This window comes from Ursus americanus, chromosome 27, assembly GCF_024610735.1.
Source record: "Ursus americanus isolate L20-20 chromosome 27, mUrsAme1.1.p, whole genome shotgun sequence".
Taxonomy (NCBI): Eukaryota; Metazoa; Chordata; class Mammalia; order Carnivora; family Ursidae; genus Ursus; species Ursus americanus.
The window spans coordinates 20,377,723-20,402,519 of NC_142153.1; the positions used below are offsets into that span (position 1 = coordinate 20,377,723).

General features: G+C 36.9%; 1 pseudogene; it reads left to right on the top strand.

The window, feature by feature from the left end:
* LOC123780390 (dipeptidyl peptidase 1 pseudogene) lies at window positions 1-24,491 on the top strand (annotated as a pseudogene).
* The last annotated feature ends 306 nt before the right edge of the window (window positions 24,492-24,797 follow it).

Consider the following 24,797-nt stretch of genomic DNA (forward strand, 5'->3'; position numbering starts at 1 on the left):
ATGGCTAAGACTGGAGCAGATATGGGCTGGAGCTGTCCTGGGGTGTGCAGTACCAGGGCTGGCCTGGTGGGACAGCTGGAGCTGGAGTGGGCACGGGTGGGAGATCAGTCTCAGAATGTGCTGCACCAAGGCAGCCTTGGTGGTACTGCTGCATTGAGTGCAGGCAAGTTGGTCTCAGAGGGCGCCATGCTGGGGCTGCCTTGGCAGGATGGATGGAGCTGGGGTGGGTCCAGGTGGGGAGATCTGGGGCACATGGTGCCAGAGCCACCTGCTGGGGATGGCTGGAGCTGGTGTAGGCCAGGCCTGGGGTGCACTAGGGCAGCCCTAGCAGGCTGGACAAGGCACCTGGACCCTGCTCCCACTTGCATTATCAAGGTGGAGGGGGATGTAAAAAAATTGCCCTCACCAGTGCAAAGACTCTGAAAAGAGTTCCAACAGTTTTCCCTCACTTTGGCAGATGTCCTAGGGTTAGTAAATGGATTTACTTAAAAGTCTAGTTTCCCTTTAAACAGGTGCCCCCCACCCCCGCCCCCGGCTCCACTGTGCCCAGTGTGATGAATCTGCCCATGGACCAGTCAGTGATATTCCTTCCTTCTGCATTCCCCCACATTGGGTGTGGGGTTCCCATCATTACTTGTCTCCATCTCTTCCTCTCTGTGTGGTCCCTCTAGCATTCGTCGTGCAAACCTGCTCCATCAGCCCTAGTTCTTCTTCAGGAGCAATTGCTCTCTGTGTAGGTACAGGTACAGTGTGTTGTGGGAGAGGAGTTCAGTGTCCAGGGTCTTCCTGAACATTGCCACCTGGGACCTCCCTCTTGTACACCTCTTCTATTTCTCACAATTTGTGAGGTAGGTATTTTTTTTTTATCCCATTTTTTTTTATCCCAGGAGAATTTAAATATTGGGGCCAAGATTATTTAGTTGAAAGTGGTAGACCTGAGACCACAACCAAGGGAGACGAACTGCAGAATCTAACTCTATAATCATTTTTCATTTTCCTGATTAATGTCTGTTGAATGTTTAGCACACAGTTTGTGCCTAGAATGTAACGAGTGCTAAAAATAAAGCTGTAATTATTACTGTTATATTGAAACAATTTTATTCTCCTATTGCCTTGCTTCCTTGGTATGATAGTGGCCAAGGTCTGAGGCAAAGCTGTTAGAAAGTTGAATAGGTGGCTGACTAGTCTGTGAAACTTCCCGCATTAGCTCTCTGTCTATAATAATTCTGTGGCAGACATGCCTTGAGTCAAATCAGCTGATTTGGCGTAAGGCTCTCTCAAACAGCCTTGTAGAATACGAATCCTCATTTTAAATCTGAGGCTCTAATGCTACTCGATGTTTCACAAATCTTACTTTCAATCAATGTTACACTTCTATGGAAGCTATAAAATATATTTCAGTGACTGGAAGCCATTCAAAAGATTATCTAGAGATTTACTACTTTTAAATTGGAAGCAGAGTAAGTGCAGTGGCTGAGCAACAGAGGCTGAATCTTCATCGCATCCTTTCCACCATTTTCTGCTGGTCTTTCCTCATTTCAATCAAATTTGACCTTTAATAAAAGATTTATGGCAATAAAAGGAGGTGAATACTCATTTAAATTTAAAATGGTTGTACTGATTTAGAGTGACAGCACACCCAGAAAGATGAGGTGATAAGCCAGGAAATACAAAGCATGTTGGAGAGAATTCTGTTCACAGAGTAGTGGGTTTGACACCTTCACTCCAACGGTGAGGTAGGGGGTCCTCATGATCTTATCCCAAAGATTATGTAGATTTGAGAATAATGATACATGTAAAACACTTGTGCAGGGCCAAACACATAGTAAATAGTGTTTTTTCCTAATCCAATTATTAGTATAAAAATACCTTGAGGGCTTTTTTTTTTTCCTAATTGGAGACTTCCAGATACCTGAAGGGATGTGTTGAGGATGACTGAAGCTCTTTTTAAAAAAGGAACAATATACAAATGACTGAATTTATATTTGTTTATAGCAATATTGTGGCTATGGGTAGAAAGGAGGCACTATTTTCTTGTTACATATCTCAGAGGAACTGGCAACGTCCAAACCTCTGTGTCTAAGGTAAGAGCCTAAATACAAAACAAAACAGAGTGGTCTGGAGTCTCTTTTGTTACTATGTAGTCTGGCCTTGACCAAAGAACTGTTTATTACATTAGGTCCTTTATTACTGAACACAATTGTTCTAATTCTTAGTTTTTATTCTGCCAGGGATGTGTGGCTGACTTGATATCTGCAAATGTGCTTGTTTGTTTTGTTTTTTTGTGTTATGGAAATTACAAGGGTCTTCTGTTGAGATGAAGCTTTCATTTCTCTTCTTGGAGTTTATACTCTGCTTTTCTCAGTATAGTGACACTTCCTTTTTAAGAATATTAAATACAATATTGGCACTGGCAATAAAAAGTGAGAAGTTCGGAATTTCCAGGGGGAAATATTTAAAAAATTTCTTTTTCCTCTGTAACACTATCCCCCCACCCCCTACCATGAAGTAGTCTACTCATTATTCATTGATTCACGGTAGAGATGCAGTAGGGAGGAAAACCAAGTAAAAAAGGTCTTTCTGAAATTGGTTTCTGAAGGCTGAATCCATTAAGGAGTTTAGACTGGGTCAATCTTCAGGAAACATCAAAAGCAAGGATAAATAAATTCTGAAGACCTGAAGTACAGCATGCTGACTATAATTAATAATAATATATTGTAGACTTGAAATTGGTTCCCAGGGTTTTTCTCAGCTTCTAAAGGTCACCTACATTCCTTGGTTTTTGGGTCCCTGTGTTTTCAAAGCCAGCAACAGTAGGTTGGGTTCTTTGCCTGCCTCACTACTCCTGTCTTCCCTTTTGTATTCTCTTTCTCTCTCTGTCTCTCTCTCTTTCTCTGCAGACAACTGAACTCCATCTTTTAAGAGTCCATGTGATTAGATAGAGTTCACCTGGATAATCCAGGATAATCTCCCTATTTCACCTTAATCACATCTGCAAAGTCCTTTTTATCATGTAAGGTAACATATATACGAGTTCTTATGATTAGGATGTAATCACTATTCATGTGGTGATTTGGGGAAATCATTCTGCCCACTACAGAGCTTTATTTTCACACTTGGTTAGTCATGTGGGGTTAAAGAGAAGAGGGCTCACTTCCATTCTGTACTCAACTGCAGCGCACAAATTCTTTAATTCCAGCTTTATTTGCAGTAACCTATCTAGACCAGGGCTTCTGAATCTTGGCATTATTGAAATTTTGGACTGGATAGTCTTTGTTGTGTAGATCTGACCTGTGGGGGGAGAGGGGGAGAAGATGTTGAACAGCATTCTAGGCTTTTACCACTAGATGTCAGTAGTTCCTCTTCCAGTGTGACAATCCAAAACAAAACAAAACAGACGCCCAAACACCGTCAAAAGTCTTTTGCGGGACAAAATCATTCCTTATTGAGAACTACTCATTTAGATATACTTGACTAAAAAGAGGATTTTTGTTTTTGTTTTAATAAGAGATCCCCATTTCTCTTCATGTCAGTAAAATTCCATTGACATGTGCATAAGGAGATCTGATCAAAATCAACTTTTCCTCTTGTGGGACCCCCCCCCCCCAGGAGGAACACGGTTACTTTCTACTAAGCTATTAACTTCTTTCCTAGTTTGATAGATAAGAACTACACATTATTTCTTTTTTTAAATTTCTTTGTTAGTAACTTAATTAGTGTTTTTGCAAGGTAACTATAATTCTTTCATGCATTACCTATTCATAACATTTGCACATTTTTCTGTTCCAATGATTTTTTTTTGCTTATTAGTTTAATAGTTTTTGTATTTAATATATTAACTTACTCTGTAACATATGCTGTGCATATTTTTTTCAGATATTTTGGGTATTATTAATGTATTATGATGACCAATCTATCAGAACAGAAAATTAAGATCCAACCTATAAAGATATTCTGAAAGAAGATACCAAATAAAAGAATGTAAGCAACAATATGAGATAAAAAGAAAACAATTCTAAGTTAAGTTAAACTCCATTAAAATATTGAGAATCCATTCATTTGGCAGTTAGTAATTACAGAATGCTTTTTCTGTCCCAGGCACTGTGCTAGGTGCTTTGGATACAACAGTGAACATACTAGAGAACATTTTCTACCTTTTTGGAATTCACATAGCAGCGGGTGGGGACATAATAATAAAAATACTAAGTAAACTAAATGGCATGGCAGAAGGTGAAATGTACTATGGAAAAATAAGACAAAATAAACAAGGTAGACAGAAATTCTGGGGCAAAAAGGGGGTTTCAGTTTGCAATACCAAATAGCATTGTCAGATATCACTGTGAAGAGAAGATGAGAAATAAGACTTGAAAGAGGTGAAGGAATTAGCCATGTGGGTGTCTTGGGGAAATACATTCCAGGCAGAGGAAACAGCAGTGAAAGCCTGTAAGGTGGGGGCATGCCTGGCTTGTTTAAGAAACAGCAGAGAAAACAGTGTGGCTGGAGTAGAGAGAGAATAATGAGTGATGAGCCCAGTTATGTATTAAGTCTGAGGGAACCTGGAAGCCATTTCCGGTTTGGGGCAGAGAAGCAGCATGATGTGGTTTATGTTTTTGTCTAATGATTTATTTTGAATGAATGTCAGTCTTGCAAATGTTAGAAAAAATAGTAGAGAGTCCCTGTATACCTGTTACCCAGCTTCCCTCAGTGTTAATACATTATATAGCTACAGTCTAATTGTTGAAACCAGGAGATTGATGTTGATGCAATACTGAATCTACAGACATTATTTAAATTTTCTCAAATTAGAATTAATGTCCTTTTTTCTAGATCCTTTTCTACACTCACACTGCGTTTATTGGTCATCAGTTTTGAAGAGTACTAGCCGTTTATTTTGTAGGGTGGGTCTCAAATTTTGTTTGATATTTTGACATTGTGCAATTTTTGGCAAGTCTCATGCAGAAGTGATGTGCTCTTCTGGGTGGATCATGTCCAGGAGTACATGATGTTGATATGTCTCATTTTTGGTGATGTTTGATGACTTGATTAAGGTGATATCTGCCAGATTTCTGTGCTAAATAATAAGTATATTGTGCGGAGAGCCTTTGAGACTATGCAAATATCCTCTTTCTTATAATACTTTCACCAACTAGACAGTATTTATTGATGATTCTTGCCAGCAGCAAATATAATGTAGTGTTTACCAAATGATGTTTCCAGTTCCATCCTTATTTTTACATTTATTGACTAGAATTGTACGGTAAGGAAGGGCTGTCCCATTTCCCCCAATTATTTAGGTATTCAATTTTTTATGTATGTATGGACTCATGGATTATTATCATCTTATTTCTCATTTGTCCCAGATTTGGCCAATGAGAGCTACTTCAAATCAGTTTCTATGTCCTTTGGCATGCCCCATTATTTTGCAAGCATTTCCTTAATTTACTGACACTATAAGGTAGAATATAAGGATAGACGCAGAGAGATCAGGTATGAGGGTATTACAGTAATTTAGGTGAGATGAGGTAGCCTGATCTGTGGAACTTTCAACAGAAGTGAAGATAAATGGTTACATTCTAGATATGTTTTGATGGTATCACTGAAAGATTTCCTGATAGAAAGGATATGGGATATGATGAAAAGAGAGGGATTGAAGATTGTTACAATTTGGCCATGGTGGTAGAGCAGGTTTTTGGGAAAAGGTTGGGAGTTGAGTTTTGGGTATGCTCAGCTTGAGATGTTCTTTAAACTTCCGAATGGGGATTATAGTAGTCTGTTGAGGCTGCTGTAACAAAGTGCCACAGACTGGCCAGCTTAAACAATAGAAATTGATTTCTCATATTCTAGAGGCTCAAAGTTCACAATCAAGATGCTGGCAAATGTGGTTTCTGGTGAGGAAAATGGTCTGCAGATACTGTCTTCTGGCTATATCTGCTAGGCTTTTCTTTATGTGCTTTTGGAGTAAGAGAGAACAAGCTCTATTGTATGTCTTCTGATAAGGGCACTAATCTTATTGGATCAAGGCCCCACCCTTATGACTCATTTAACCTTAATTACTTCCTTAGAGGCCTCATCTCCAAATACAGCCAAACTGGAGGTTAGGGCTTCAAAATATTGATTCTAGGGGGACACAGACATTCAGTCCATGATAGAGATTTTGAGTAGGCAGTGGAAAAATAAGTCTTACATCTGGGAGAGATGCTTAAACTGAAGATGTAAATGATACATTTGGGAGTTATGTGCATGTGGATGAGATTTATAACTGTGAGACTGATGAGACCATCAAGGCAGGGAATGTAGATAGAGAAGACAGGAGACCAAAGACTGAATCTTGAGTTTTTAGAGTGAGTCTAAGAGAGAAATTGAAGACCAAGTAAAAAGGCAGGTCTTTTGAAGAACTTTGGTGTGAAGGAAAACAAATGTGATGCTATCTAGAAGAAACGATGGCATTTTTTTACTTTAAAGATAGAGCATCAATAGAATATAAGGTGATAGAAATAATCCAGTGGTAAGAGGAAATTGATAATATAGCAAAGAGAGGAAAGCATCACCTGAGTGATATCCTTGGATAGGTTAAAGGGAATGGGTTATAGTCAACAAGTCAAATAAGTACCTTTAGAAAAGAGAAGGAATAGTTTATCTCAGGGAAAAGTTGGGACAGAAGAGTAAGTGAAGATGCTAGTTGGAGAGTCAATATAATTGTGGGAGACTGTGAGAATTCTTTTCAGATTGTTTGAATAAATTAGGAAGCCAGATCATTAGCTGAAGATGAAGATGGAGTGGAAGGATTTGAGATTTGAGGGTGGCGTGGAAAAAGTGGGATATAGTCATCTAAGTAAGTGGAGTATAAATGGACCAGAGAAAGTATAATATGATTTCTAGAAAACATTAGAGAATTTGTTCATGCTCATGAATATAAACTAAGGAAGACCAACCAACCCGATGGTGGGTTTTTCTTTGTCTAAATTCACTCACCCAAGTTCAGGTGGGAGAGTAGGCAAAGAGTGGGATTTAACCGGTATATAGTTTTGTTGGAGAAAGACAAGGAGGAAGAGCTCACTGAAGTCATATGCAGCAATGTGATTATAATAATCATGGAATCTCAATGGGGTAAAGAGAGAAGTAGGATGCAGGGGTGTTCAAAAGTGAAAGGTGGAGGTGATAATGAATTGACAGTTTTGTGAGGACTAAAGATTGTTTGAAATGGGGTCCTACAGGAATTGAGTGATAATCAAAGAATAGGAATCTTGAAATTGAGATTATGAAAAAACTATTGTTATTGCTAGTGGTAAAGTCTAGTTTTGGCCATAGGAATTACTGAAAATTGACAAGTTTGTGTGTGTGTGTGTGTGTGTGTGTGTGTGTGTGTGTGTGTGTGTTTTAATATACTCTGTAAAGAAAGAGTAGTATGGTATCACCATATCAACTTCTAGAATTTTTAGAAGGTAAGTAGCCAAAAAAAAAAAAAAAGTGTATGGTAGTTCATGATTTTATCCCATCTCCTTTAAAGCATGGTTTTGATGACTAGTAATGATTTTTTAAGAGCTTAATGTCATAAATAGATCCGTGGCTGATGATAGCAGTTCTGAATCTATAAAAAGGTAGAACTTTGAAAAGCATCTTAATCTCAACAAACTTTCCCACACAAACACACTTTTTTTCCCCCTAAGTTCTGAAATGTGTGGTCCCTGTGCGGGTCACTGACCATCTGGAACCTACCCAATTCATAGACATTTTCAATCTGGTTTCTAGGCAGCTCTCCTAGCAATGAAGCAATTCTTCCATGAATACAAAATGATTTATGGATAAACTGGAACTGTAGCTTTCCTGCTATTCTTCTGACCTTTGAGAATCAAATGCAAAATCCAATATCACAGACGACAGATTTTTATAGGATCAAGACATGACCTGGAATTATTTTCATTGCACTTAAGTGTTGCACTCTGATCTAGAAAATCACAGTTTGTTCAGGTCAATGGGTTTCCATTATTTCTTGCTTGATTTAACTGGTTTAAGCTCAACTTTAACTACAACTTATTCGTTAGAAAGATGTTAATTTTTAATGTGTATTTCAATAATCTTCTGATGTCACTGAAATCTGTTTATTGTAATGTTCAGTCTAGAGAACTAAGTCAAAGATAAAACTTGATTGAATTATCTCCTATCCCTTGTTCATGGCATTTCGTTTTTTTTTTTTAAAGATTACTTACCTACCTATCTACTTATTTATTTATATTCCTCTGAATCTATAACAATGCAGAACTTTGAAAACCATCTTATCTCAACTAACCATATTACAGAAAAGAAGGCAGTCTGTAATTGTTATATACACTTCACTTGCCTTTTTTTTTTTTTTTAAACACAAAATCCTCTAACCGCTTATTTTCCACTTAGATTCAGACAGCCTTCTCCAGTACATAAGATATAACACCTTGCTTCCCGAGGCTTTCACAAGAAGTTCTGGGTCCATAAGTTCAACTCTCTTTCTGGTCCCCAGATTCAGCACCAGGCAAGTTAAGCTTGGCAACAATGCTCCTTGGGTAAAAGTGGCATGACATTTATATTCATTTATGCCATCATGTGATCTGTGAAGCTGAATATGTACTCGAATGAGAAACTCATAAGTCAAGTGATGCAGGAACTTAGTAGTAAATTAAAATCAGGCTGAGATGTTTCTTTGCTTTTATTAATTTTGAGAGGGTATTTAATTTTCAGGGTCTTCTCCAATCCGAAGAACCGGAGGATAGAAAGTCTTCCGTGACACTTGGAGACTTTGAACACTCTTCCTTGATCACAGTTGTAATGCCTTTGCAAATTTGTGACCAAATTTCTGGTTGTGGTTCTGGTCTCAAGAAGAAGAATATATTTAAAAAATTTTTTAGTATTTTTTTCTTTTGAGAACAGTTAGTGTCCGCTATCTACGCGGTGTGATTTCAGAATTCCCAGATCTCTGAAATACTTTCTCCACTAACTCCTTGTTGTCTGCTATTTTCCCATTAACTTTCTTCTTCACTGATTTAAAGCTTTATTCACAGTTAAAATACAAATGCCTGCATTTCACCTAAGTAATCATTTTGAGAGAGTGTGTCAAGCTTTGCAGCTCCTCGCCCTCTGCACAGGTTTTGAAGGAGAGCTAACAGAAAAGGTGGAAACCACTGACTCTGATGTTCTTATAATCAAACTTTCTCCTCAACTTACTAGCGTATTCAAGCCTGGTTTTCTCCCTGCTTCTTTTTTCTCCTTTCTTCCTTGTTTCCTCCCACCTTCCCTGTCTCCTTCTTCCCTCATTACTTTTGCTTTTCCTGACTCTTTTCCTGTTGCCTTTTTTTCACTTACAAATTTCAGAAGATTGTCCAGTATATAGCTCAGTTTTGCTGATGCTGTTTAATATTTATTTTTGTTTTTAAACATGGTAGGCTCCTTTAATTAGCAGATCCACTTTTCCCCCCTTGCATCTCATGAAAATTGTCTTTAATATATAAATGTATTACCATTAAGCATCTGACTTTGGCGCAGGTGGTGATCTCAGGGTCCTGGGATCCAGCCCTGCACCGAGCTCCACGCTCAGCGGGGAGTCTGTTTCTCCCTCTCCCTCTATCCCTCCCCCCACTTATGCACGCTCTGTCTCTCAAGTAAATAAATAAAATCTTTAAAAAAAAAGTATATATAAATGGACTGTTTTCCCCTCTTCCATTTATAGGACAGAACACAAGATTTCCCCAGAATGGAGAACAATTGATTTTCTTTGCTGGATCATCATTAGCTGTCTGAGGTATCCATTAACTCTCTCCTCAGAGATTCACAATCTCTGTCTTTATTCTCTGCTTTTGGCCTCTAATTCAGTACTTGGCCCCATTTATTGTTTTTGTGTTATTTCAAATGTATTTATTATTTCTGTAATAGCGTTGCTTTGATCCCGTTTGTCTTTTTAGCTTTGTGATCTCATTTTTCACTTTATTCTGTTGTCTCATCCTTTCATCTTGGGTGTCTCATTTTATTGATTTCGTGTTGTTCAGGAGTTCTAAAGTACAAATGACTCATGGTGGAGATTTTTTTTTTCTCGTTCTTTGGGTAGTATTTAATTCGGTAATTACTTCGTTTTGTTGTTCCGTCTCTGTCTCTCCTCTTTCCATTTCACTGAACTTTTCCTCCTTATTTTGTTTAGAATTTAAAACAAGAATTATGTGTTTCTTGTAATTAGAAGACACTCTGGAGATGTATAAAGAAGAATTTTTTCTTTGCTGTGTACCACCGCCCATCCTTTATTATTAATAATGGTATTTTTCTTTCTGCTAGTAATATACATGTGCACCAGCATATACATGTATAAATATGCTTTTTTTTTGTTAAAAAATAGCATCCTACCTCATATACTTCTTTGAAATTTGCTTTTCAAAATTTGCTTTTTTTTTTAAGATTTTATTTTTAAATAATCTCTACACCCACCAACTGAGTCATCCAGGTATCCCCCAAATTTGCTTTAAAAAAAAAAAAACTTAATAATTTACAATAAATCTCTTTCCAAAGCACTAATCTAGCTCATTTTTATTTTTTAAATTTTATTTATTTTTTAAAATAGGTTCCACACCCAGGATGGAGCCCAACGCAGGGCTTGAACTTACGACCCTGAGATCAAGACGCTGAGCTGAAATCAAGAGTCAGATGCTTAACAGACTGAGCCACGCAGGTACCCCTAACTCATTTTTAAGCATAGCTGCCTGATACTCGATTTTATGGATGTGCTAAATTTTATTCAGTTATACCACTATCAGGAACATTTTCTTTTTTGTTATTGTATACAGTACTCCAGTAAATGGTGCTACATTCATGTTACCAATGCCTTTATACCTGTTGAATTGATTCTAAAAGGGGAATTAGTGGGGCAGAGAGTATGTGCATTTAGTTATTGACAGGCACAATTGGATTACTTTCCAGAATGCTCCTAAAAGTTCATACTTGCTTTAGCATTGCATGTGAGTGGCTATTTTAGATATTTTAAAAATAACCTTTCCCATGTCTATGAACTCTGATTTTTAATTTCTTACATTTTATTCTCAAATTACCCTGAGTTAATAATTAAAGTACTTTAAAAGTTACAACTTTGGTGCCAAAAGTTCTGTTTTGTTTTGTTTTTCCTGAAGTTGATTTTATTTTGGTTGATACTGGGCTTTTTTTTTTCTTTTCTTTTTCTTTTTTTCATTTTCAGGCATTTTTGAACAATTATTCAGCAAAGACTTTTGAGCACTTATTGTGCCCCAGGCGCTGTTCTAGGCATTGTGGCTACTGTCAGAAACAATACTGACAACCATGCCCCATGGAGCTTTCATCCTGGAATACAAAAAATATATAAGTAGACAAAAAATAAATATAAGAAGTTGATGTACCAGGAACATGAAGAAAACAGTGGGAACTTATTCATATGATAGAGAGTGACCAGGTAGTCAGGGAAAACCTGTCTAAGGATCCTGAGACTTTAAAGAAAAAAAAAATGGTGGCTATCCATGTGAAGATCTGGGGAAGAGTGTTTCAGGCAGTGGGAAAGCAATTGTAAATGTCCTGGACAGTCTTCAGAAATCTCTGAAGAGCCCCAGACCAGAGTGTTCACAGCAGAGTGAGAAAAAAAGGGGGCATACATGAGATCAAGTAAGGAAAACTGGCAGGGGCAATGTCGTCTGAGGTCCTCTTGGTAAAGGGTTTGGATTTCACTGTGAGTGAGAAAGGAGTCCTTTGGGTGGATTCTAGGAGGGATATGACCTTTGATTTACATTCTAAAAAGATCACCCTGCCTTCTCAGTGGAGAATGCATTGTTGGAAGTTAGGATAAATCAGAATTCTTTGTAGGAAATCCAGGGCAGAGGTGAAGGTAGGGTAGTTGAGAGGTGATTAAGGTAGTTAAGAGGGTAGTTAAGAGGGTGAAGAGTCCAAGGAAAAGTGGACTAGTTTTGGGTAACTTCCTTATGGATTGAGGAAAAAATAAAGTATCCACAATGACTCCTAGGTTTTGTTTTGAATAATTTAGTGGCTGGGTATGCTGTCTACTGAGATAAGAATAGAACAGTGAAGAGATTTGAGGGAGGGTAGATGAAGAGTTCTTTGCTTTCTGAGATTTAAAAATAGTAAAAAAAAAAAAAAAAAAAAAAAAACCACCTGGTATTGTGGTATAGATCTGAGAGGTACCAGCACATCAGTGGTACTTGAAATGATACAATTAATTTTTGTCCACATCAAAGGATAACTTAATCGAAAATTTGCTAAAAGAGTTCTGAGTATGTGAAGTGGGGCTGGTGGGATGTAAGGCTTTTTCTAAGGGCAGCAGAATGGGAGCTGGTTTTAATTTTGTTGCACAAAAGCATGAATGCTGAGGACCTTACTCTAGAGTATCGGTACTTACATTCGCTGGCCTAGTTCTCTGCAGGTAATTTATTCTAGTATTGCATTATTACTAGCAAAGACCTTTTATTTCTCTCTAGAGTCTACACATTTGCTTCTACCACTCTGTGTCCAACAGATCTAAGTCCATATGGGTTAAAAATCCCATATGGGGGGAACCTTGGTGGCTCAGTCAGTTAAGCATCTGCCTTCGGCTCAGGTCATGATCCAGGGTCCTGGGATAGAACCCAGCATTGGGCCCCCTGCTCAGCGGGGAGTCTTCTCCTTCTCCTTCTGCCCCTCCTCTCTCTTGTGCTCTCTCTCAAATAAATCAGTAAAAATTTTTTTAAAAATCCCATGTGCGTAGAGACTTTTAAGCCACTTCCCTGTGCTCAGTTTCATACTTTCATGCTCTGTCAGACCATACACATATCCAGATTGTTCCAAGATTCCTGATGAGCAGGCTGATGCTCTCCACTGCTTTAGGACCCTTTGCTTCCTTTTGTCTCACACTGTATGCTTTCATTCTCATAGAATGTTTTAGAAACACCCCGTTCATGACTGGCTCCCACCTTTTCTCTTTACTGTTGATGGATTATAGCTTTATGATGCTCTTATTGTTTTTTTCAAGATCTCAAAAAGAAGAGAGAAACACTGGTAGGTAGTCAGACATCTTGAAATGGAAAACTTTAATTTTTAGATGGACAAGAATGTTTTTCCTTTATAGTTGATTCTTCATCTTTCTAAAACACATTATATTTATCTTTATTTTTTGTAGTATTTTTGCATAGTTCTCATCCCATTTTATTTAATTGTATTAGCATTTATTGTGAGCAGTACTTTGTAGAACTTCATGTAATATTTTTCAATTCTGTTAAACTTTTTCCCCGTCTCACCTGAGACATGTCAGTCTTACTCTCTTGAATGATGTACTTGTTTTTTGTTCTCCTTTCTGTATAAAATAAATATTCTTTGGTCCTGCAAATTTTCACTTCATTTAGAGATTATGATCACCAAATATGAATTTCTGAAGGTAGTATTCATTTTTAAAATCCATCTCTGCATCCCCGAAGGATCTGCCTCCAAGCTTTAAGCATAGGGACTCAAGAATGGCTTGATGAAATGACTAGCTGGACGGGGCTATGTCTCTTACTCACTTCTATAAACTATACTTGTTTATTCATTCAACCAATATTTATGGAAGAACCCTTGTGTTTCAAGCTTTGAGCACTGCTACACACTGGGGACCCGGAGCTGAACAAGTCTGCCATGCCTTCTAGAAATTCTAAGAATACTAACAGTCAGCATCTACCTTGCTTTGTGATCTGTTACATTGTGAATGTTTTTTTCTCCCAGTAGAAAGGTGGTTAAGGGTGAAAGCTATTTTATATATTTCTTTGGAAATCATTCCCTTCCCTTAATAAAAACATACATGATTACTACATTAAAGGTCTGTGGTTCCTCTTGGTCTGCGTTCTGCTGCCATCAAGGACCTTAACCTACTTACCCTGAAACAGAATGTATTTTCCATGGCTCTTTCTTAAAACCGCATTTATGGCTCTCTTATTTATATTCTTCCTCAACACTTTTTAAGTAGTAAGGTTCAAAAATATTATCCAACTAAATATCATGGTAGGGATGGTGCAAGCTGTATTAGGTAATGTTTGGAATAGGATTGTTCACTTGGACAGTGTGGAGCTGGAACAAGACAAATTCAGGGTTTAAGGCACTGATCCTCGGGGGTGGCAAAAGTGAAGGTTTGGGTTTGGGAGTGCTCTTTTAGCATTTTTGAGTAGTTCTTTCCATTTTCTTAAGCACAGAAGACCAAGACAAGAAAACACACGGTGAATGACAGAAAGTAGTGAGGTTCTGTCGCCAGTTTAGTTGTCCTCTCTTCGTTGGCATTTTGCTGTGCCCTAGATTTTTGTCTTTCTTCTCTAGTGAGACTCACAGAAGATCTATTTTTTATCTCATTGTTTTTGGTCTTTTTCTCCCTGCTGAGAATTTGGGTGTGTCATTATGTCTTAAGTTTTTATATGTATATTTTAAATTTTAAAAATAGATAGTGGTAAGTGTGGGAGCAGATCTTGAGTTAATTATACAGATTATTTCACTATGTTGTATATGTCGGATACATGTATATATGTATCTATCTACATACACACACATACATATACACAATATGATACAACATAGTGTAATATAGTGCGCAACAATGCACAGAATCCTTCCAACCCATTAATTTAATTCTTTGATTAACTATCTAGAATTCATCTCACTAACTTACCTATAATATGTAGGAGCACTTAGCTGACAATACAAAGCAGTTGATGATATAATCTCTTTAAATAATAGGAGTGATACAAATAATAATAGATCTCATGTATTGAGTATTCATTATATGCCAGGCACAATGGCAGGCAATCCCAGATATAAAATCCCAGTAGACAAGAACAATGTACTTGAGGTCACTATATCCCCATTATATCATGGTGTCTACATAAAAACATTGAACAAAATGATCAGATTATTGGTTGAGTTTGTAGATAATTGCAAGTTTCCCATCTTTAACTTAAATCAAGAATTTTAGAAATATTATTATATCATTAGCCCTCTATACTGTTTGAAAACACATATAACAGTGGATTTTACTTATTAGATATTCAGAACTTTAGTATGATTAGGATGAAGTGTATTGTCATAGAATATTAAGTATTAATAACATTTATTGATTATTAAATATCGATAACATTTATTATTAAATATTGACCACATTTGTTGATTATTTCTTATGTGCCAGACAGTGTTGTAATAATTTTGAAGGAACAGATTTTTTTAATCTTCAAGTTAAGTATCCTTATTACCCCAATTTCAGAGGAACAATCCCCACTAGAGCTATGTGGCCTGTCAATAAAAATAACATTTTGATTTTGTGCTTATATAATTTAATTTTTTTCAGTGTCCAGCATTTGCTGTTTTATTTTGGTAATGTAATGTATGTCAGACTATATTTTTATAAGAAACCAAAGGACAATATATGGGAAAAAATACATTCTCAACAGTATATGACCTCTTTATAAGGATAGTCATTGACTGAAAAGCCTCATCAGCGTAACCACTGTTTTGGTGGCTACTCTGGAATAGAAGGATACTCAGGTTCTGTTCTAGAGATACCTGAACTCGGCTGGTTGCCTCATTCAAGTTCAAGTAACTAGAGCAAAAAGTTGATCCCAGAAAAATCACACAATAATCCAAATGTTAGTGTGATCAATTTTACAAAAATAAAATAATATTATATCTGATGAAAGAATGAAAGAAAGCTTAGTCATGTATGAGATGAAATAAATTTTTTATGTGAAGTTACAGTAGAAATTTGTTGATCCAGGATTTTAACACGTGGTTCTGCTTGTTGAAAACCCTCTTGTTCTTCAAATCATTTCCTCATCTGTACAGCGGTTAGTCAGGTATGAGAACGTTGAGATACCTAGGATTTTGGAGTTTATTTGAATGTGCTGATAACTCCTAGCATATCTATGTCTCTTCTTAGCTTCAACATAAATTATTAGTTAACGATCACAGCATCCTAGAGAGTTGGGATCAAAATATTATTCTCCCTTTGTAGGTTGCTATAGGCACAGACCAGATAAGTGCCTTACTGGAGATGGCTAGAAAGCCAGGGGCAGAGAGGGAATTAGATTGTCAAACTCTGGATGCTTCATCTCGGGTTTAGTCGAGGGATTCTCACCCACTCCTATGCAGACCCTGTGGCAACTGAGGAAACAGAGATGAAGCTGAGAATCAGTGCTTTCTGGGTCTGCTTGCAGCTCTCACTGGGAATTTTGGTGTGTTTGGGAGGAGTTAAGAACCCAGAAGCCCATAAAATAACCTTTAGGTAATAATACAAACAATCCATTTTTTTTAAATTCATACATTTCTTTGAGCTGGCAGCCTCAACTCCCTAGTTTAATGCCAAGGGCCAGTACTGCGCTGAGCTTTACCAGGAAAATCTTCATCATTCTAGAAAACAGCTAAAGAAAATAAAATGACATTTTTCTTTTCAGTTAAACCTGTAACTCTGTTTACTACAGAAAAATGTAACGCTGACTGAAAAAATTCTATGATTCTGCTATATATTCTTGCAAAACTAAACTGTATTAGGTATATAAGAGGTATTAGTCAGCTAAGTGAAATTCTGCAAAAATGGAAAGACAGAGTAGTATGATAAGAGGAAAGACCGGAGGCTAACTTACAGTTACAAAATATTTATGGCTTTATACTGAAAACAAAAATCACGACTGAATAGGTCTACATATTGAGAACTCAGCTTCTGGAGTTTCACAGTTTTGAAAGAAAGTTATTAAAACATAAATTGCCTGGTATTTTCTTGACATAGGCAAAATAGCAAATTTGATTTATGAAGATTGTCAGTTGCAATAAAGCAGATCAGAACATAGTCATTTTACCTAACAAGTAATATATTGTTATAAATTCTTGTCACAACTCCAAATGTTACCCAAAGATACAGAAAGAAGCTTTCAAAATCACAAGGAAGACACTAGAGCTGACCTACTATAAATTCACCCAAAAGGAAGAAAGTGAGAGGTGATTAAAAATACAATTCTTTTTTCATTTATTAGAGAAAATACAGAAAATTTTGAGGAAAAGAAAAACTTATATCTCTTAAACCAGAGTAAGCATTTTATTGTAGTTTGTTCAGTATTTTTCTATCCATTTGTATACATTATTAAAACAAAATCATTCAGCACATCCATTTTGTAATTGTTACTTCATTTATGAATATATGGCAATGATATCCTACATTTTTCAATATTTTTCTAATGTATGGTTTAAAAAGCCTATATCTTAGTCCATCATTTGTGTTACTATAATTCATTTAATGTTTGATTAATCCTTTAGTCTTTTGATTAATCTTTGAGAATTTGATGTTTAACTTTCTCATATTCAAAAGTAAAATTGACATATATTTCAAAGGCCTATCTGATAATATATTTATTTGATCTTCACATATAAAAATATTTTATGTATCGATATTAGTTTATAAGCTTTACCACCTGAAACTCTATAGATATTGGCCCATTCCTTCCTGGTATTTGATATGGAGAAGTCTGAATTTAGTCTGATTTTTTTTTTTTTTCCTTTGGAGGCAAATCTTTCTGTCTAGTCAAGAACTACATTTATGTTATTTTCCTCACCCTTGAAATTATGAATTTCAACAGAATCACTTGAGGTTTTGTCCTTATTAGTGTTGCCTGTTAATCACTGAGACTTTTTCATCTGTAGACGCAAGGCTTTCTTTTGTTTAGGAATACGTTGTCTGTTATAACTCAGATTTATTGTTTTAGTTAAAATGGTTCCTTTTTCAAGAACACAAATTATGTTGCACATCATTTTTCCATCAACTGCATCTACTTTTCCTTCTCTCATGATTTTAATCTCTGTTCATTTCCCATATCTTGGAGGCAGCTGTTCAAATTTGTTCTACACATTACTATTCAATTTTCAGCAGCATTGGCTTTGTTCTTCAGTGAATCTAATATTGAGTGATTCTAATCTCATGAAGATATTAATTTTGCCATCCTGCTTTTAATTTATTTCCTTTTCATTTCAACTTACCTCCTAGCCAAATTCCTTTTCATGCCAGTATGCTGTCTTATCCTCTCATCTCAGCTCTTATTTCAAAGGTTTATCCTTTGAATTTCATTGCGAATAGGTGACAGTGTTTCTAAAATTTTATTTCCTGTAGTATCCTTTAAAGGAATCCATTCAAGAAGATATATTCTTTTGTGTTACAGAAAAATTTTCTAATCTCCATTCTGTCTTGGCATTTTTAATTCAGTCTTTGAACAAGAAGTGAATCCAGCCTAGTTGTGGCTAGTAAGCAGGGATGTTATGTCAATTAGAATTGCTTTAGTCTGAAGTAAGGGAAAGAACCACAGCGGCTTAACTGAATGGGATCTTTTATTCTCACATGACCAGACATCTAGAGCTAGGAAGTCCAGAACCAACACAGCGGGTCAAAGAAGTGGCTGAGATCCAAGGCTTTTCTAGATGCTGAACCTCCAAACCAGTGTGAGTTATTCTTATGATTGAGGAGTGACTGGACCAAATCTAGGCATAAGATTTTATGTGTGTGTGTGTGTGTGTGTGTGTGTGTGTGTGTGTGTGTGTATAAAATTGTATATATAATATACCCATATATACCTATATATATATATACACATATAGATCATACATACCTATTATATACTAAATATATATCAATATTTTAAAATATGTAATAGGTATATAACATATATTATATTCAATAGGTATGTATACATATACACACACATACATATGTATTTATAATGGGTATCTTGAAGAGGAAAAGAACAAAGAGAAAAAGGTAGGTGTCCAGTTCTTTTTAACTTGAAAAATATATTTGTGAAAGCTCCACTCAGTACATTTCTGTTTCTGTTTCATTGCTTGGAACTGTCACTGTGTCACATGGTCACCAACAGTTGCAATGGAGCTGGAGGACAGAAGTATTTTTACCTGGTGCAAACCACCATTTTTTTAAACAAAGGATGAAGGCCAGTATTCACAGGTGCAAAGGCCTTTGCTGTTTTGAACTCCTGGTCAGTGCAGGGCTGGCAGAGCTGTCTCTGGCCACATGAGAAGACAGGTCCCAGTGAAGACAAGCAGTCTCAGGACATCTTCTCCAAAGCAGAGGACATTGCCTAAGATGGTGATTTTTTTTCCCATTATCTTTAATTTCCAATTACTTTTCTTTAAATTTTTTTTTTTACTAGTTTCAGCCTAGGATGGCGATGCTTATTGCAGCACCTTAAGTCTAGGAGAAATCATTTCCAGATTTTGCAAGTAGGATGTTAGTTTTTGGTTGGTGTGAGTTTTTTCTTCATAGATGTTTTAGTGAGAAGATAGAAGTGACTCAGGAATTTCAGTTTTTATTCAGACATAATCGTAGGAAAGATACAAAATGTGGAATGACATGGCAGTTCTTGATTACACTGGTGGTCTCTGAAGTGAAAAAAAATCCATGGGTAGATTTGAAAGTAATATTAATTAATTACCTTCTGTGTGGTAAGTGCTAGGATACATACAAAGGTGAAATCTATTGATACTGCCTTTTTTATTGCCAAGTAGAACACGTGAGATAGAAATGTAAATAATTCTACACTAAAACCTCTTTGAGGGCATTGCATATGGTTTGGTCAGATTTTTTTCTTCTAAATGTGTTTTACTTCTCATAGAAGTAAATAGTCACTAAAGCTTCCTAAGTTAAGCAAAACAAACTCGAATGCTATAGATAAATTCAATTATAAAGATACATATGCTGTGCTCTGGGGCACAGAGTGGAAACAGATCTCAGACCAGGTAATTTGTGGACATGGTGGCCTTTAGCTAGGCCTTATGAGGTAAGTAGGACTTGGTTAGAGATGGGAAGATGCTGAATGAGAGGGAAAGAGAGGAGGGAGGACTGGCATGAGCAGGTATGGGGTTCAGTGAAGGAAGCAACGAGAAGAGAAAGGAGGCGGATCCCATCTGCATCACGTGGGTTCTTGACCTGGTCTTTATTCTTTGGACAATATGAAGCTTTTGAAGTTCTGAGAGAAGGTATCAGGAATATGTAGGTTGAAATGGAGAAGGAGACACTGGAGACAGGAAAATGAATCCGGATCTTCTACCCAGTCTCTCTGACTCCAATAGTGAGGATTTAAATAGGATGGTAAGATTATATATTAAGAAACTTTAAGTGGTCAGAATTGGGAAAATTGTAATCATCATTATGAAACACTTTCTTCATTTTCTAGGCATGGCTTCCTTTCATTCATTCATGTATTTATTTATGTTTATGTAAAATAATGTAATATGCACTATGAACAGCAAACCCAAACTAAACAGATGGTCTTCCCCAACCACCTAGTACCCCTACTTCTTCCCAATTGATTTCTGTGGTAAACATTTCTTTATTTCCTTTTTTATATGGTTTTATTGCATTTATATGTATCTCTTAAAAAGCACTTCTTTTTTAAAAGCTGTTTCTAACTTTCTAGAAAGATATTATGTATGTATTATTTGGAGCCTGATGTCTCTTATTTAATATTATTTTGCTAAGACCCTCGACATACTTTAAAATGCAACTTCCTTTTGCATTTTTAATTATTTTTCTTTTAGTTGTGATGAACGTGATAATGACCCAATCGTATTTAAATTAAATGAATTAATTTGCCCAGTTTATTTTTATTTTACTTTTTACATTTATTTATTCAAATTTTTAAAATTTAAGTTCAATTAATTAATATATAATATATTATTAGTTTCAGAGGTAGAAGTCAGTGATTCATCAATCTTATATAATACCCAGTGTTAATTGCATCATGTACCCTCCTTAATGTCCATCACCCAGTTACCCCATCCCCCCACCCCCTTCCTCTCCAGCAACCCTCAGTTTGTTTCCTAAGATTAAGAGGCTCTTATGTTTTATCTCCCTCTCTGATTTCATTTTGTTTTATTGTTTTCTCTTTCCCTATGATCTTCTGTTTTGTTTCTTAAATTCGACAGATGAGTGAAATCATATAATTGTCTTTCTCTGATTAACTTACTTTGCTTAGCACAATAGTCTCTAGTTCTATACACATCATTGCAAATGGCAAGATTTCATTTATTGATGGCTGAGTAGTATTCCCTTGTGTGTGTGTGTGTGTGTGTGTGTGTATAAATACCACGTCTTCTTTATCCATTCATCTGTCAATGAACATCTGGGCTCTTTCCATAGTTTGGCTACTGTGGACATTGCTGCTATAAACATTGGGGCACAGGTGCACCTTCAGAGCAATACATTTGTATCTTTGGGGTAAATACACAGTAGTGCAATTCCTGGGTCACAGGGTAGCTGTATTTTCAACTTTTTGAGGGGCCTCCATACTGTTTTCCAGGGTGGCTGCACCAGTTTGCATTCCCACTAAGAATGTAGGAGGGTTACTCTTTCTCTGCATCCTCACCAATATCTGTCTTTTCCTGACTTGTTAATTTTAGCCATTCTGACTGGTGTGAGGTGGTGTCTCATTGTGGTTTTGATTTGTATTTCCCTAATGCCCAGTGATGTTGAGCATTTTTTTCACATGTCAGCTGCTTGTATGTCTTCTTTGGAGAAATGTCTGTTCATGTTTTCTGCTCATTTCTTGATTGGATTATTTGTTCTTTGAGTGTTGAGTTTGATAAGTTCTTTATAGATTTTGGATACTAACCCTTTATCTGATAAGACATTTTAATTAGCCCAGTTTAGCTTGTTGTCACTGGGACAAATTCATTAGACGTCTGGGTCCAAACTTAGTTTCACTTGCCATAGCCATGAAATAGTTAAATCTCTTAAATTCAACCTTAATTGAAATGTCTTTGCTACCATCCAGTAAATATCAGTTATAAAATATGAACATAGCTTTTTTCGCTATGCACGGTAGGACATTTCCTCAGATGCACCATAGTGAGACAATTTCAGCAAAATATCGTAAATTTCATGAATTTGTAGTTATCAACCCCCTAATCAGAATATTCATTAAATATGTGCTAAAGTAGTAAATATTGAATGTGCCAGTTACAGAAGCGTATAAAGATGATAACTCCGGGTGATGCTTAATCTCCCAGATCAAGCAAAGCTGAGCACAGGAATTTTGTCATATTTGACTATTCAAACTTTTTTTTTTTTTTTTCTGATACCACTCTAGGACAAAGGTCCTGAACTAGATGGATGTTTTTTAGTTATTCTCCATCTCTAGGAAAAATTTGGGACCTGATTAAGCAGAAAAACATGCAATTGCCTAATTTCACAAGAAAGTATACAATCTGATACGCATTTTCCCAACATTAAATCACATCATGAGGATATTTTTCCAGACATTTGTACCTGTCTTGGACTGTGGCTTTCCTTGCTACCCGACAAATTTCCAGAATTAGGGGGACCAGCTTATGCCAGTTTGCCTGGGCTTTCCAGTTTTAACACTGAAAGTCCTGCATCCCAGTAGGGGTCATACCTGTAAATGCTTTGTCAGGCACCTAGAATCATGTATAGTTAGGTCATGTCATGTATCAGTAATATACTCTCTTCTAGTGATGAATTTCAGATATATCAGATTCTCATTTACATTTTAATATAACATTTGTACTATTTCAAATTTATATTTTGTAGTATGTACAAAAAACCCTAAAATATAAATATTTAAAACCCATCTTTTTAAAACTAATTTGAATTATAGAATATTTATAAAGTCATTTTATTTTTTTTAAGTGTATATAGTAATTTGAACTAGAAAGACTTTCTCATTATGCTTTAATGAAGAAATGAGAATGATTTGTGGCTAGCATTTCAGTTGTTTGTATGCATTGCATGAAAATAATTTGTTTTAGCAATACTGAGATTGAAAGAGCTTCCTGTTTTTAATTTTCTTTCTCTAAAAGGGCTTAGAAAAACTTATTCTCTTTGAGAGGAAATAGAGTCTAGTACTTTCAAGCATGTTTCTGAAATCGAAAGTTGTGAGTACAAAGCCTGGCTCTTCCACATCCTAACTATGTGATCTTGGGCTAGTTGCTTAAGCTCATGAAAATGTCATTTCTAGATCTTAACATGGTATGATAATTAGTATTATTTAGGCTCTCTCCACACTGCTCTTTGGCGACTGCCCTCTCCTTCTCCTCCCCTCTGGGGCTGTAGCAGTGGTGGGTCGATGGCCCTGCTGGCTGCTTACTGCCCTCCTGCTGCTCCTCTCCTTTGTCAGCACCACACGCTGCCACACTTGCCAAATGCACCTACCCTGAGCTGCTGGGTACCTGGGTCTTCCAGGTGAGTCCCCTTGGTTCCCAACACGGTGTCAACTGCTCGGTTATGGGACCACCAGAAAAAAATGTAGTGGTGCACCTTGAGAAGTTAGATACAGCATATGATAATTTTGGCAATACTGACCATTTCACCATCATCTACAGTCAAGGCTTTGAGATTGTGATGAATGACTATAAGTGGTTTGCCTTTTTTAAGTGTAAAGAGGACAGACAGCAAGGTAACCAGTTACTGCCACGAAACCTTGGCTGGGTGGGTGCATGGTGTGCTGGGCAGGGACTGAGCTCATTTCACTAGAACTAAGGTAGTGGGAACTACCTCTCAGAATGTGAACATGAATACCACACTTTGAGAGTCTCCAGGAAAACTATTCTATAGGCTCTACAAATACAACCATGACTTTGTGAATGCGATCAATGCCATCAGAAGTCTTGGGCTGCAACCACATACGTGGAATATGAGATTCTTACCCTGTTGGAGATGATTAGGAGAGGTGGTGGCCACAGCCAGAGAATCCTAAGGCCCAAACCTGTAGCACTGACTGCTGACATACACGAAAAGATTTTACATTTGCCAGCATCTAGGGACTGGAGAAATGTTTGGGATACCAATTTTGTTACTTCTGTTTGAAACCAAGCATTTTGTGGAAGCTGCTATGCATTTGCTTCTAGGGAAATGCTGGAAGCAAGAATCTGTACACTAACCAATAATAGTCAGACCCCAGTGATGAGTCTTAGGACGTTGTCTCTTGCAGCCAGTATGCTCAAGGCTGTGACGGTGACTTCCCGTACTTCACTGCAGGAAAGTATGCCCAAGATTTTGGGCTGGTGGAAGAGGCATGCTTTCCCTACATACACACCGAATCTCCATGCAAACCGAAGGAGGACTGCTTCTGTTACTCCTCCTCCGTGTACCAGTATGTGGGAGGCTTCTCTGGGGGCTGCAGTGAAGCCTTGAGGAAACTTGAGCTGGTTCATCATGGGCCCGTGGCAGTTGCTTTTGAAATCTGTACTACTTCCTCCACTACCACAAGGGGATCTACTGCCACCCTGGTCTGAGAGACCCTTTCAACGCCTTTGAGCTGATTAATCATGGTGTTTGGCTGGTGGGCTCTGGCACTGACTCAGCCTCTGTTTTGGATTACTGGGTTGGTAGACACAGCCGGGGCACTAGTTGGAGTGAGGATGGTTACCTCTGGATCCACAGAGGAAACGGTGAGTATGCAATTGAATGCATAGCAATGACAGCCACATCAATTCCTAAATTGTAGGGTATATGTCCCAGCATTTCATACTGACCACTATCAGTCATGAAAGGGGACTGATTTATTCACAGGCTGGAGACTGTTACAGCAGCAATTTCAAAATATTACACATAGATTCCTATGAAGATTTTTGCCTTTAAAATTAAAACTGCCTTTGATTTGAATATACCTTCCTATCGACCACTGGCCTACTTTATAATTATGCAGTAACAAAACGCAGGATTTTGTTAGTCATTTGTAATCCAAGCATGCTGTATTTTTAAAAGTCTGTGTGAGAACACAGACTTATTTTTATGTTGTAAAAATCACAAG